The 14,732-nt window shown below is 43.4% G+C and overlaps 1 protein-coding gene across 16 annotated transcripts in view; it reads right to left on the minus strand.

The window, feature by feature from the left end:
* The window catches only part of ntng1a (netrin g1a), a 271,523-nt gene that overhangs the window by 123,001 nt on the left and 133,790 nt on the right, over positions 1 to 14,732 (minus strand). For 3 of the 16 annotated variants that reach the window (XM_032503686.1, XM_032503680.1, XM_032503683.1), the window contains exon 1: positions 3,729 to 4,674. The exons of 1 other annotated variant lie outside the window; for it this stretch is intronic. The gene's annotated coding sequence lies outside the window, so the exon portion shown is untranslated. Of the gene's footprint in view, positions 1 to 3,728; positions 4,675 to 6,352; positions 6,834 to 14,732 lie in introns of those variants that run through there. 12 more of the 16 variants (XM_032503681.1, XM_032503684.1, XM_032503689.1 and 9 more) reach the window with 9 other exon arrangements.

A 14,732-nucleotide genomic window follows, 5' to 3' on the forward strand; every position in this document is an offset into this window, starting at 1 on the left:
TGATGTCACAAAGCCCTGCTCATCCATGCATCAGATGTAAGGTAAGCATATGTGAATATGAAAAATGTAAATACAAAAACATGAAATAAAAAAAAGGTAAAGCAGCAAGGTGTAACAGACAGGCAAGTAAATCAAAGATATTTACAAAAGTACGCTTTCAACACTAAACTGAAAATGGAAGGAAAGTAAGTTAATAATTTAAAGTAGCCAATATTCCATACAATGTTATTGTATGTTTGCAGGTATTAAACCATTACAATATTTTCATCCACTCTAAAGAATATTCATTGTAAAAACCAAATAAATACTTGCAAATAGGGGGAAAAAAAAGAAGCTATTGGCAGCTTCTGGTCAAACATACCAACCTTCTCCGTACACAATGCTAGTACACCACATACAGTAGGCCAGCGAGATGTGCACTCAGCCTGCACGACACCACAGGGGACTCAGGGGGCCAACCCGACAGAGCTCAATATTATATTTAAACACATGAATCTTTCACTAGGCCCGGTCAACACAGGAGAGGGTTTGTTTGGCTGGGGAGTTCATCCCCACCCACCCAAACAAACCACGCATGAAGCGGACCACTCCCCTGTCTCTGGGGCTGAGAAACAGCCCTCGGTGTCCACATCTATTTCATCCCCGGGGCCACTCGAGCATCACTGAGTGTTTCTCCAAATCACCAGGGGAAATGTTACACGCCTCTTTACTACTACTGGGAGTCACTTGTAAATCATGCATATCATCAAATGAACAAATGAAGGAGATTGTCCCTCCGTTTTTAGCTCTTCTTACTCACTTTAACCCTCGAAGTAATTCACTTCTTACTCAGAGGACATTTGGAACCCTTTCAGTGGCAATGTTATCAAACCGCTAAATCATAGCATTCCATTTCAAATTGGATAATTTAAACACTCAGTGGTTTTCTCACTTCATCTCCCAGCCTTCCACTTTTCAAGTCATGGCCATATTGATCATTTCATTTTTTTATTGACCGGTGGTTTGTGTGAGTTCAGCATTTTTCCCTGCTGCTGGCTGTGTGCTGCCAACATTTTTAACCAGACTGCATTTTGAGTTGTTCTTTTTTCCCCCTCACCCAGCCAGGACACTGGGAAGAATTGTCAGGTCATAATCTCACACGAATCACCTACGGTGGCCCACAGGGGGCAGTACTTACACACCGGCCTGCCTATTTAAAAATGCAACATATTACAGTATTATAAATGTTCCAAAATTGAAAAGATGTCAACTTTAGCTCCAAATGATGTGCTCAGGACAGAGGAATGTGGAATAATTACAGGGTTACCACTGATATCCCTATTTCCCCCCCCTTTCATTTTTAATTTCACGCATTTTATGCACTTTCAAGGGCAATTCCTGACCCTGCTACTGCCCTGCCTCTACCTGCTTTCATCTTTTCTGACTCTACCTGTTTCATATTCCACACCAGCGCCTTACTAAAAGAGAAACAGGAGTGCGGGAGAGAGAAGGGCAGAAAGACAGGAGGGCAGACAGTCAGAAGCAGATGAAAGATAGATAAAGATAGAAGCTGGCCCGGCTTCAGAAAAAAAAGCCTCCTGCCAGCTCTCTGTGCTCCACTCACCAGATTTCTCTTCCTGCCTATCCAGAATCCCTAATCTTGCGTGTTAACAACCTGCCAATAGGGCCGCCGTCCTCATGAATAAACATATGGGGAGTGGAGCATGGCCCCGCAAACATGACAGCCAGCGTTACCGTGGAACAGCGAGCACGCCTATAAAGCATCCCTGGGGCTTGCCTCAGAGTCAGCCCATCACTTAACGCTCTTTTCCACTTCTGAAAATGTCGCCGCCTTCAATCGACAGGCTCATGATCTTTTAATAATGACGACAGGTAGCAAATGGCTGGAGTGCTGACAGCTGGTTAAGTGACTCTGCGTTGGGGATGGCTGGGCGGCGTCAGAGGGAATCAAAGCTGTGGCTCGGCTCTAGCATCAGACAAACAGTCCAAACTGGGTTTGTTTTCCTCATCTGATATGATAGACTACGACCTGTACAGGAAACCCGCATGCAAAAAAAAAACAGCTATTAAGAAGGTCTCACACTGAAAGAAGGATCTTTTAGAGTTTTAGTTTCTCATGTTCGAGAGGCTTTTTTCCCACCCATAGTGATAGATTTGGGAGAATCAGTGATATATTAGTGCTGGCTATCAAAAAGCCATGCTTGAACCCTGCTGAGGTAATCACCTTTAACAGGATGTGGCCGCAGCCTCTTCTCCAACCCAACGTCTACTGGAGCCAGACAGGTCAGGCCTCTGAAGCCAGTCCCTGACTGCTGAAGTCGTGCTCCACTTGCCTCCACAGGCTGCATCTGCCACACTCCTCTGTCACTCCCTCTGTCCTTTCCAACTCCTCCTGCCCTCTCCCCCCTCCCCACTCCCCCGAGCTGCTGAAGCTGCCACATGCACTCTGTGTGTGTGCGAGAGCAGCACTTTTGACAGGGTGACTGGGCCGAGTGCTGCCCCAAGTCGTCAGTTACTCCAGCGCCACATATACAGCAGCGCACGGGGCGCCCGATGAGACAGTGAGACAAGATCACGTCTCCGCCACCCTCCCTCCATGATCCCTCTCTCTCTCGCTCTCTCTTTCCCCCTGCCTCTCCTCGCCACTAAGCATGCTTCTCTCTGCGACACAGGAACACCTTATGCATTATTAAAGACACTTTTCCTAAAAGGCTGCGAGCACATTATTCTGCAACCACAGTGACATGTCTGGATACTCAAAATGTCCACTTTAGCTCTAAAGAATGGGCTCACCCAGGTAGCTCTTTCATGCTGGAAATGTAGGCAGGAATAGCAACATGGTTTAAAGTGACATCTGCTACCAACCCCACGAGAGGTGACTCATTATTACCTGTCATTATTTCATAGGATGAGTAAAATAATAAGATAATAAGAGTGCAATCCCAATTACAGAGGCCGTAAAAATGACTATTGATTGTGACTGGGAGTTGCAACTTGAGCTCTAATAACACCTCATCCAGTTTTGAACTTCAAATTCAAATCCATTCAGGATGTGCCTTAGCCCTTAACCCGTCGTGTTTAATGATATTAGTAATCAAGATGTCCTAATAAGAATAATTGCTAGGTATTATCCGATACAAGGCCAAGATGAATCTTTTGGATCTTTTAGATTATAACTATTATGAAAAAATAATAACTTAGGAGCATGCACCGCCACGGACATTTTGTAATAATATCTGTCCCACCCACAGGGCTATAAAGCACAAAGAAGCATTGGAACAGTGAAAGCATACACCAAACACAAATCTTACTGTAACAGGCTGCTCAAACAGTGACGTATTGAAGGCAGGCCCACTGGCTGCAGCATGACACAAATGGTATTATGCGTGATGGATAGGCAACGATTAGGTAATAAATTCCACCAGGGGGCGCCTCTAAAAATGACCTAAAGACATGCTGTTAAGTTTTGGATGCTTTCAAAACCGCCTCATTGTAAATGTAGTTAGGTCTTCCTTTGTGGTTCTGAGTGTCATAAAAGTTGTGTATGCTGTTTAGAAGGGAGGGAGTCACACAACTATGCCCACTGCTCATCTGTTCATTACAGAGAGAGATAAATGAAGCCAGGCCAGAGTTAAGTTACTTCCAACGACAATTAGCAGCCACTTTAACGCAGGAGTGTAGCTCCAACACACCGAAAGTAAACTTTACAAGCAAAAGGAAAAACTTACATGTCTTGTACGGGCTTGTCCTCTTCCCCGGCTCTTTAACGCCGTTCAACAAGTTCAGAAGCAGAATGAACATGAATGAAGAAAGAAGCTCTTTAAGATGCGTTGCTTAACGGGAATGTGATGAGTACGCACGTCAGACTCTGAGGAATCGCTGCACACACCATTTCGCACTCTCGTTTGGCGACCGAAGGGGGGGTGAGGGAGGGAGGGGGGGACGATCAAGAGGATTTTCCTGCCACTTCAAAACAAATGACTGATCACCGTCCTGAGGGCTCGGTCAGCACCGCGCCGGGCGTCAACAGGAGGATTTCTGAGCAGGAGCTGCGGTGCCAAAGTGTCCATCATGCTCTCTCCAATTGTCATTCCATCACGGCGTCAATCTGAGGCACAGTGATGTCCGCAGAAAAGGAGAAAAAAAACACTTCTGCAAAAGAAAACTTTGACCTGCTGGCGTGCGTCCCTCCTGTTTATGCGCCGTTTATAATTCCTTCATTTCCAAACAGTCCTGCTAGCGGATCTCAGCGAGAATCTCGTCCCAACTCTCACCTCTGCCTCGCTACGAATAGGTTAGCAGACAATCAACTCGGACAAGAATCGCACCAATTAGACTGAGAGACGGCCGACGAAATCCGCTCTCGTCAACGCACCTTCTACTGATGGTTTCCCGGAAAGGCACGGCGCACCCCCGACCGCCCAGACGGAGATGACGGGGAAGATATTGCGCTCCTAGGCTCTATTAGATGAGACGCACACTCAGCTTGTTTCCCCTCCCACGCACACCTATGGTTTCCCTCCCCACCCCTCTAGCCCGTCTCCACCTCGCCACCCACATCCACACACAGGCGCGCGCACCATCCTCTTTTGGGACCCGTTAGAAACTCAGGAGGGAGGATGATCGCCGGTAGTTCAACCTCTTCTGGTGGAGTTCACCCGAGTCGCCTGATCGCGTTAAATTATCTAACAAATGCGCGCATTAATAGTCTCAATGGAATTATTGCAACCGGATGACAATAGATGGAGGGATATCTCTGACTCCCAGTGGGAATTATTAATGCGCAGCCAACCAACACCGTGTAAAGAAATCATTATTTTTCACAAGACATTTAAAAGTGTTACTACGTTTGTTTCTGTCTCCTCAGCTGCCCAATCCGTCCTGAAGGGCTCGAAATGCCACACCCTACTGCTTAATAAGGTGTATTACTAATCCTTACATGTATCTAATAAAGTAAATGTCATATTTGAAGTATTTGTAACAATTCAGACGAGTGCGTAATTGTTCCAAAAAGTGTTTTAACTCTATTATGTAAATAAACAAGGAGCGTACCCGGGGTTTAGGTAGTTGCACTATCATATCCTACTTCAGCGAGTTGTTTCAACTCCAAATATGTGTAAATAGAGGAAGTGTGCATAAAATAACTAATAGGAAGGTGTCACTGCAGTGCGAAGGCAAAGGTCCTGTTGTGAAAAAGCGTTCAACTGACTAGAGATAATTGGGCAATAAAAATATAATATATATATATATATATATATATATATATATATATATATATATATATATATATATATATATATACAGTATAGGAGAAAGGGGGTCTTGCATTTATTATAATATCACACCAAAACGCACAGTTCTGCTGCCATGAACTCATTTGTTTTCTAACTGACTGGGACATCATTTGTGCTTCACCCTATGCATTCAGATTGCACCGTCGCTCACAACTTAATTGATTACCACAAATAGTGAGATGAGAGAGAGAGGGCGTTAGGTGGGAATCAGGTCATGACACTTGGCGCACAGGTAAACCTCACAGCAGGCTGACAAGCCTCTACACAGCTGAATGTGCCATGCTTACAGTGTGTATGCAGCATCTATAGGCCCACAGAGGCCCTATTAACCACCGCACATATCCCCCTGACCCACGTTGGTGCATGTAATATTCAGTGGTATTACCAGAAAAATAGAAATAAAGCCGGACCTCACAGAAACGCGCGCCAAAGCCTTCTAACGAGATCAATATTGTTTTAAAAAGATGAGATCGTGATAAAATATAGTTATCCAGGGTGAGAGAAAAAAATCAATTGGATGACAAGAGGGCTGCCTCCGTGTTATCTACAAATGACAAGCTGATGGCTGGTTCACAATGTGGAATGCACAGTCCCCATACCGCCATGGTTCTGTGCGCCCACAGCGCGTCCATGTGTCCTTTATAGCCTTGTACATACAGGTGAGTTATGCATAGCATTGTAAGCAGTTTAGTGAAAGAAAACAAAACAGCTATTTCCTTTACAGAGTCTGGAGACTTCACATTTAAAGCTACACCTGATTTCTTTCCTTTTTTTTGGAATCGCACCAAACGGCTTTTGCTGATTAGTGCATCCCCACGCAGAAAAAGCCCGAGCGCTGAGTGGAAGCAGACAATGACAACCAAATAATAATAATAATAATAATAATAATAATTAATAGCATCTGTTCTCAAAATACTCGGAGGACTTTCTCTAATCACGATGCAAAATTTGGCCACCCACTCGCTGCGCGTGGCAGCGAAGCTTCAAAAGTTTACGCGCTCCGGCATTCGCATGGAGATGAATGAAGTGAAAAGAAATCAGCTGCCGGGAGCTCTTACCTTGGTCTTTAGTGCTTCATACCGCCGATGACAGCCGGCCATGTCGCCTATTGCAGCCCAATAAATCCGCTTTAAAACGGGACATGTTAGCGCCGCGCAGGAACCGTGGACTCGCCGTGGAAGCGACCAGCTTGTCTCCGCCGCTCCCGGGGAATGGAGGAGAGAGCTCCGGGTACCAGCGCAACGTCACTTCTACCAGGACACACAAGCAGAGGCGACAGGAGAACAATCGCCACGCCAGGTGTAGGGATTTTTTTTTTTTTTTTTTTTTTACAAAAAGTTGTTTAAAATGAAGCGGATGACAGAAATAAGATTCCAAGTGGCTCCTCAGAAAGAGCCTCAGAGACAGCGGAGAGGGGCCCCACTCGCTGCTCTCAGACACAGTGAGGCGGCCAGTCTTTGACAACTGACTTTCACCTGAAGTTCATGTCTCTGCTGAAGCCTGTGAGCCGCAGCTCAGTGCAACCGTGAACAGAAACATCTGTAACTGGTTAGATGATCTTAAAAAAAATCGCCCAGTTACATTTGACCACTAAAATCCATTTTATTGTGACAAGTCACTGAGATCACAAGCAAATGGGATCATCAGCAGTGGCATTAGTGGCAGGAATTCTGGGAACTCTATTGCATTGCTTTATGGCATAAGGGGAAATGCTGCATCACAAAAACAAAAGGAACATAAGACTTGCAGGGAAGACTGATGGTAAAATAACTTCCTAATGATGTAAAACCGCCTCCCCTAGACACAGAAAGCAAAGCGGATTATGGTAAACATGTAGATTTTGAGCAACCACTGCCAGATAGAGGCTGTCACTCTCCTTGATCACGCTCTTGTTTAGAGTCATTATTCAGAGGTGTAGCAATTGATTTGTCAAAATATATTATCGACGTCTAAATGGAACATTGGCAGATCTCTGGTACAGTAAAGGAAACAACATTACCACAGTGGAGGGTTTAAGCCAGAGAATCAGTGGATACAGCCAACAGAAAGACACAATAAAGAGAAAATAAATAAATAAAGAGACTATATATCAAATCCCTTGTGAATAGAAAATGGGATGCCAGTTGCTCACTCACTTTCTGAGCAGTTCCAGCTGAAAAGGTGGCAGCATCTGAGCCAGTAGGTACATTTTGAAAGCCATACATCTCAACAACAAGCCAAATTGAGTTTATTGTCGGTATTTATCCATAAAGCCGACCAAACCCAGCATATAACAAGCACAAGAACATGATAATCTGGTTTTACAGGGCAGTTCAGATTGTTTTAAACTCATGTTGAACTTTATTAGTGAAACAGTGGACAGGTTAAGGATCCAGCGCTGTTGAGACAGCTCTTCACACAGCTGCCTTTCTCTCTCGCTGTCTCTTTCTCTCCTCTGTGAGCCCAAGGGCGACTTGCCTTACACGGACCTCTTTTTCTAAGTCACTCAGCGACAGGAAAGAGGAGTGCACAGTGGAAAGCTACCAAAGAACAAATTCTCTCTTATTGACTCAATGCAATGACAGTATAATGTGTTTGCTCACAAGACATTTTCAAAGTTCATCTGAAGATTGTAAAGCGGTTTCTACATTCTTTTCTTCAAGGCCTAAAAACACTACGCTCAGGCAGACGTTGCTCTCTGAATGAAACCGGACACCGATAAAAGGTGAAGATCTTACACACCAATAGGTGTCTAATGTGTGTTAACAAGGTGTGGTCAGACTGTGTCACACAAGATGTGCTAGAGGTCAGATCGGAAAGAGGATGCGTTTGAATGTAAAGGATTATCCACCCACACACCCAAACACACACACACACACACACACACACACACACACACAGACCGTGTGTCTTCCAATCCATCCTTAGGTTCAATAGATCCCTCTTTACTTAGAGACCGATACTCACGTGACCCCGTATCACCTCCCCCCTGTGTGTGTTGTTAAGTTTGTTTTTTTGATTTTTTTTCATGCTTGTCATATTTCATGATGGTTATTAGAAAATTGATGGGTCAAAGCTGTCTTTGCACATCCCTGTCTGGCAGACGCCAGGCACAGTGGTATTGGATTTTGTATGCCTGTTCAATGAAGGGTAATGTTGCCTTCATCCAGAGGAGTGTGTATGTGTGTGTTAGGAGGGGGGCAGCAGGTTAATACTGTATTGTATATTGGTAAATATGGTGTTTAAACTGGTTTCTCAATGTAATCTCAATTTCAATATTCACTACATTGTGATGTGTCAATATCATGATGCACAATTAGTGAAATATTGATGCATAATGTGTAATTAAGGTTAGCGTTATAGCTAGTTTTAAATATGTCATGTACTGCTAGTAGTTAGTATGTAGTTAGTAGTTTAATATACAAAATTGCATCCATCATTTATAAACTGATCATACCTTTTGTTTGTCAAATCTTAATCTAATAAGACATTTGCCCATAAATTGTACTGAATAGGTGGAGTATAAAGTAACATAAAATGGAAATACTCAAGTAAATTACAAGTGCCTCAAAATTTCTCTTAGGTACATTACTTGAGTTTTTGTATTTAGAAACTTTTCACCACTGGTGCTGCTGACTTTGGCAAATACATCAGCTGGTAAAAACTTCTTATATGCAAAAATGGTGATGGGTAAAAATAAAAATCGAAATGATTAATATTGCATTGCATGAATGTCTACATTTTAGAGAAGAGTCTGGTGTGGATTTGTTGATGACTTTACCTGTATAGAGCTGAAGAGACAAACAAAAGGGATGTGTCCTGGTTGCATGGTACGGACAAGGCGAATCAAGATGGTGGCTGCAGAGCTGCTATCTTCTTTAACAAACTGCCTGACCATGCACAGCATCCTAACTTCTCAGACAAATACAGGGTTCACATTGCAATATGGGATACCTTTGAAGGACTGAATCAGGTCAGTCCCAGCACCTTTGTGCACCGGCTGCATTTGGACTTTGTGTCCAAGGTTTATCACGCTCCTTTCTGCCTGGCCCTAACCCTCCGCTCCAATCTGCTGCCTGCACACCTCCGCTGCTTATCCAATCCATCACGGTGTCCTAAACCCATAACCCGACTCACCCCACATTGAAATATCATATTAAGTTATAAAACAATACCTGAGAAGAATTACATAGAGGCATAATCCAAAAAGTGCATGATTGGAAAAGGATTAGTGGGGAGGAGAGGGGGCGGGGGAGAACGTGGCCGCACAGTTTGGTGGATTTGTACTTTGCTCACAGGCTGAGAGCCGTCTGCCTCGGGCTGATTGGGATGCGGGGCCATCCCGTTTAGATTTACGTGCCCCTGCGAGTGATTTGGGATTTACTTTCTTAACAGGCGGCGTCCAGATCTGTCCTTGTTGTATGCTGTGTGTCCGTCCATGAAGTCACGCCTCAGTGCTTTCTGCTGGATGCATTTGTGATAGGCAGTGGGTTCTTTCGGCTGAGATTTGCAGCTCAGGGCTAGAATAAAATACCGCTTCTCATTTAAATAAGTGTACTGTTTTATTACTGTTAAGAATAAATATAGGAACATACAGTGGGACAGAGTTATTTTGGGGTTTAGCAGCAGGCAAGGGGGTCAGTTCCTGTTGATAACAATAATGATGACAAATGGTCCGACCCCAGAGAAATGAAGTCAACCTCTCTGGGGGGTTGTCACCAAATTAGCTTTAGTCAATGCCACGCTCCCAAATTGTCCTCACAGGATATGCTGACAGAAATATTGGTTACTGTAAGCGAGGGTGGGAATTGAATCCTATTGGCTTGTTCGTGGTGTCATTAGCATACAAGGATGAATGACCGGCCATGATTAGATACTGGGCGCCACCGGAGTCCAGTCAGGTTTCAACAGTGATCGAAAAATGAGCTCCGTAGAAACACGTTCAATGATTTACACACACACACACACACACACATACACATACACAGACACACCCAGATCTGATGTGAAGAGGGAAGTTTATGATTCATACTGTATGACGACCCACAGAGACATTTTATATGCATGCTAATCTGGTCCCTAAAAAAAATCACAACAGGAAGAAATTACTGCAGGGATTGAAATGAGCTTGACATTACTGACCACTATCTCAAATCAAACCAAATCCCATTATGGAGATTTACAGTTTTTCTGTTTTAGTTGAAAAATACATAATTTATAACTTTTGTCACAGAGGGCACTATTTGATTTTAGCAAGAGGTGACAGCGAGGTATTGAATGTGGAGGTGAAAGACCCTGAGATTCATCACTTTTGGGCACCATTGATCTTACAATTTTTGTAATACGGTAAAAAGCCCACTATTGTACTTTTTCCTAAAGTCAGGTTATTACAGTCACTGATGCGAGTGCTGTTATATTTTAAAAGGAGTGCTGTTGAGATAGACATCAAACTGAATGTTCTAATTTTTTAGGCCAAGACAGTGGGAGCCTGGTAAATGGAGCCGATAGGATGTGGTCAACACAGATGTGAACAGCTGTACACCGTGTTCCCATCTTTCTAGACACCGACGAACCCATATCACCATTGTCACTTGAAAACCACATAACTGCAAGTTGTGTATGTCTTTGACATGTGCCTTGAGCTTTACATTGTCACATTGTCGTCTGTAGAGAGTTAATTGAAATCCTTCCTGTGACCGCTGTTGTATATTACAACTCCATTGGCAATCATCAAAAGCAATAAAAAGTGGTTCTCTGTTCTTCGTTCTGCTCTGCTCATGCATCGCCAAGTGTCTACAGATGTTGGATACTGTGTACCACTGTGCTTTGCTTTTTATTACTGCTGGGGTTATATTGTACACCATTGTATTTGTATGCTTCTGCAACTGAACGTATGTGTGAGCGAATATAACTGTGTGTGTGTGTACAGGTGTTCCCAGTGGTCAACTGTTCTATAATGAGTCTCTTCTTGGGCTGGTTCCTCCTTATCTATGTAAATACAGAAGAGAGAGATGAAACAGATATGGCGTGCACTCTCACATGTTCTGTAGACAGCAGTTTCTCGCCTTATGTAGCTCAGTATAAATTCATTCAGGAAGAGCTAACTTTTAATCGATGCACTCCTAAATCAATTTGGCTGTTATCCTAATAAATGTATATTTGACCATGCGTATATAACTGTCGCATATCTGCAACTAGTCTCTTCTGACTGAAATGTAGCTCAGTGTGAATCCTTTCAGGAAGACCTCACTCCTCATCAATGCTCTACCTAACTCGAATCAGCTGTTAGAGGCGTTCACCTTCCTGCTAAACCAATCAGAATCGTACACAGTCGCAACGCTGCTTTATAAAATCTGTTTCTCCCCCGTGCTATTCAGCTATCGTTGCAGGCAAAGAATCTAACCCTCCACCCCCCTTCCTCTTCCAGTCATCTACTCCAGCTGACTGGTCCGGAGCCTCCTTCAGTCTGGTCTTCAGGCTCCTTCGTCGCCCCCACCGGTGTCTAGATTCCATCGGGGGGGGTGATGGTTCTCTACCCCTACACATATATACGAAATAGTTGTACAGTGATGGAGTCTAATCGCCAAAGACTTTGTACATTTTATTGAGCTGTACAATAACTTCATTTGCATATCTGCAAACATGTCTCTCCTGATTGAAATAAAGAAGTTGGGCTAAACACAAATATGTTATGCTTTTGTAGCGTGTGACACTTGTTTTAGCCTGTTTATGTTGTATGTGTGTATCGTTGTAACAATGTTTTAACGTTGCCTTTACAGCCAGGTCTCTCTTGAAAAAAAGTTTAAACTCAATGAGACTTTTATCTGGTTAAAGTGAGAGAAAAATGCTTTGATTACAACACATCTAAATTCTAAGACATGACAGTGAGGAGCCATGTATCTGGGGGAAAAGGAATCTCTAAGTGTAGTCTTAATCTTCATCATCAGTACACTTGGGCTGAATCTCAAGTCTCTTATTTGATAGCTTCTCACTCCTTGCTTGAAACAGAAGTTGTAAAAGGTCATCTCTACATTATTATTCCTGCCCCGTTGGCGAGGAGCGAGGATCGAGGAGGGATCGAGGAGGAGCTATGAGCGAGGATGCAAAAGAGCAACCTTCCAGGAAGACGTGCAGCTGCAAGCCGTTTCTAACTCCGCCCATACAGCTGGCAAATTCATGTGACACTTCAGAGGAAAGGAAGTCCCATCTCTCTAAAACCCATTTCCTCATTTCCTCTCTCCTCGCGTCTCTCCCGTGCTTCCTCGGTGGGACGGACTAAGATGCAAGGAAGGGAAGCAAGTGAAAGAAAACAATTGCATGCAATGTAACAACATGAACGGAGACACAGGACAAAGACTTCATGCGGATCAAGCAGACTGTGATCAAAGACCACTTTGACTGAGTTCCTTGGATATGTGAAGATTTTGACAGAAGGTCAACAGTCTAAAAAAGGACATGCATAAGAAAAGATGATGCTGTCATCTAATGTTTTTGGTTGGATGAAACCAAAACTGAACATCGGGCATAATGCATAGTGCTCAGCATTGAAGCAACAATATATAAAACCTGGCACAGAACGCCAAAGACCTCAGACGGGGTGTTCCAACAAGACCTCAGGCATAAAGGCTGGCCAAACACAACACTGAGCCCAAAGTTTAGATTTGTGTAACAATTTAAAGTTCATTCATGTAAAATCATAGATGTTTTCTGTCCAACTTATAGCCTGACGTCATCATACTCAGATTCTAGTCAGAACATGAGTCTGATACCGCTCCGTTGGGCTGTGATTATGGGGCGTGTATCAAAATGCCTCTGCACTCAATTGGATAGACCCACAACCAATCAGAGCAACGGAGTACGTGACAAATGTTGAACTTTTACCGAATCCCGTAAGAAGGCCGGCAAAAACATCTTTCCGATCGACAAATGTGCTGATCGCGTTTTTTTTGTTCCTCTTTTAAAATGAATGCACTGTCTTTGATCTATCTTCTATAACAGACGCGATGGCAGAATCTACACATCTCAATTCTCTAGTGGCAGCCGTCTTTGTTGTAGACTAACTCAACCCAAACGCTCTTTGGTGATGTGGTTGATTACATTACTGTTGATCATCTGTCCATCATCGTATAACGCCTGCCCTGACAATTTGATTGGTCCGAACAGCTCTGGTTTGAACATAGTTGCTCCACAACGGATCAAGTCCAGACCGCACTTCCCGACCTCAAATGTTGCGGGCGGGGCTAAGTTGGGCTGGCATCCCGGCTATCCAACTTACATAACGTTGAACAAATCTAAAAAGAAGAAAGAGAGAAAATGCTAGGCTGACACAATCTGTATACAGTAAAGCTTCATATATAATAGGGGTGATCCGAGTCCCCGGCTGAAACGAGTATCCGGTACGGATAAAGCACTTTTGCCGAGTACAAGTATTATACGAGTAATATGAGTCAATATCCGTGCTCGGATTGAATACAACTCCTCAACTGGCCGCGCAGCGTTCTGTGATAATCACAGCGCGCCCCCGCCTACAAACCCGCTCGGATCAATCACACACACAGAACATGGAGAAATGCTCTCTCTCTCTCTCTCTCTCTCTCTCTCTCTCTCTCTCTCTCTCTCTCTCTCTCTCCCGCTCCGTCAGTCAGTCGGGTCTGCGGATCTGTTCCGTTAACGTTTAGGGTTTCTTCAGCTTCAGGTTTGTTTTTAACTTCGGTTTGTAGTCCTTACATAGTAACCAGTACATTTCTGGTGAACGTGGGGTTTGTAGTCCTTACATAGTAACCAGTACATTTCTGGTGAACGTGGGGTTTGTAGTCCTTACATAGTAACCAGTAGATTTCTGGTGAACGTGGGGTTTGTAGTCCTTACATAGTAACCAGTAGATTTCTGGTGAACGTGGGGTTTGTAGTCCTTACATAGTAACCAGTAGATTTCTGGTGAACGTGGGTTTCAGACGTGCTGCTTGGTTTAAATGTGACTCCCGTTGTGTCTCTGCCATCGGAGATTTTTTTTTTTTTACTGTCAGCATCCCCCCGCCCCCTCTCTCTCTGTGTCTCTCTTTTACTCACACACACAACACACAACACACACACACACACACACACACACACACACACACACACACACATATACCTTGTGTGGAAATAAAAGAAATAAAAAAAATAAAAAAGAACCCAAAACAAAAAAATCACACTGATCCTAAAAAAATAAAAAGTTAAAAAAAGAAAGTTATATTGATGAAAACTCTTGCTCATTACATTTTACTTCATAATTGCAACCGCATGTGTTGTATTCATTGTTGCAAAACGTTCTGTATATAGTTTGTTTGTTACCATGACAACACCATTGATCTGAAGCTCGATGCTGTCATGTAAATAGTTTTCTAATCAGCAATAAATATAAAAAATTTTATCAACTCATATCAATTGCATGCTTAAATAACATACCGGTTAAAGCCCC

The sequence above is a fragment of the Etheostoma spectabile genome, chromosome 22, assembly GCF_008692095.1.
Source record: "Etheostoma spectabile isolate EspeVRDwgs_2016 chromosome 22, UIUC_Espe_1.0, whole genome shotgun sequence".
In the NCBI taxonomy this organism is placed as follows: Eukaryota; Metazoa; Chordata; class Actinopteri; order Perciformes; family Percidae; genus Etheostoma; species Etheostoma spectabile.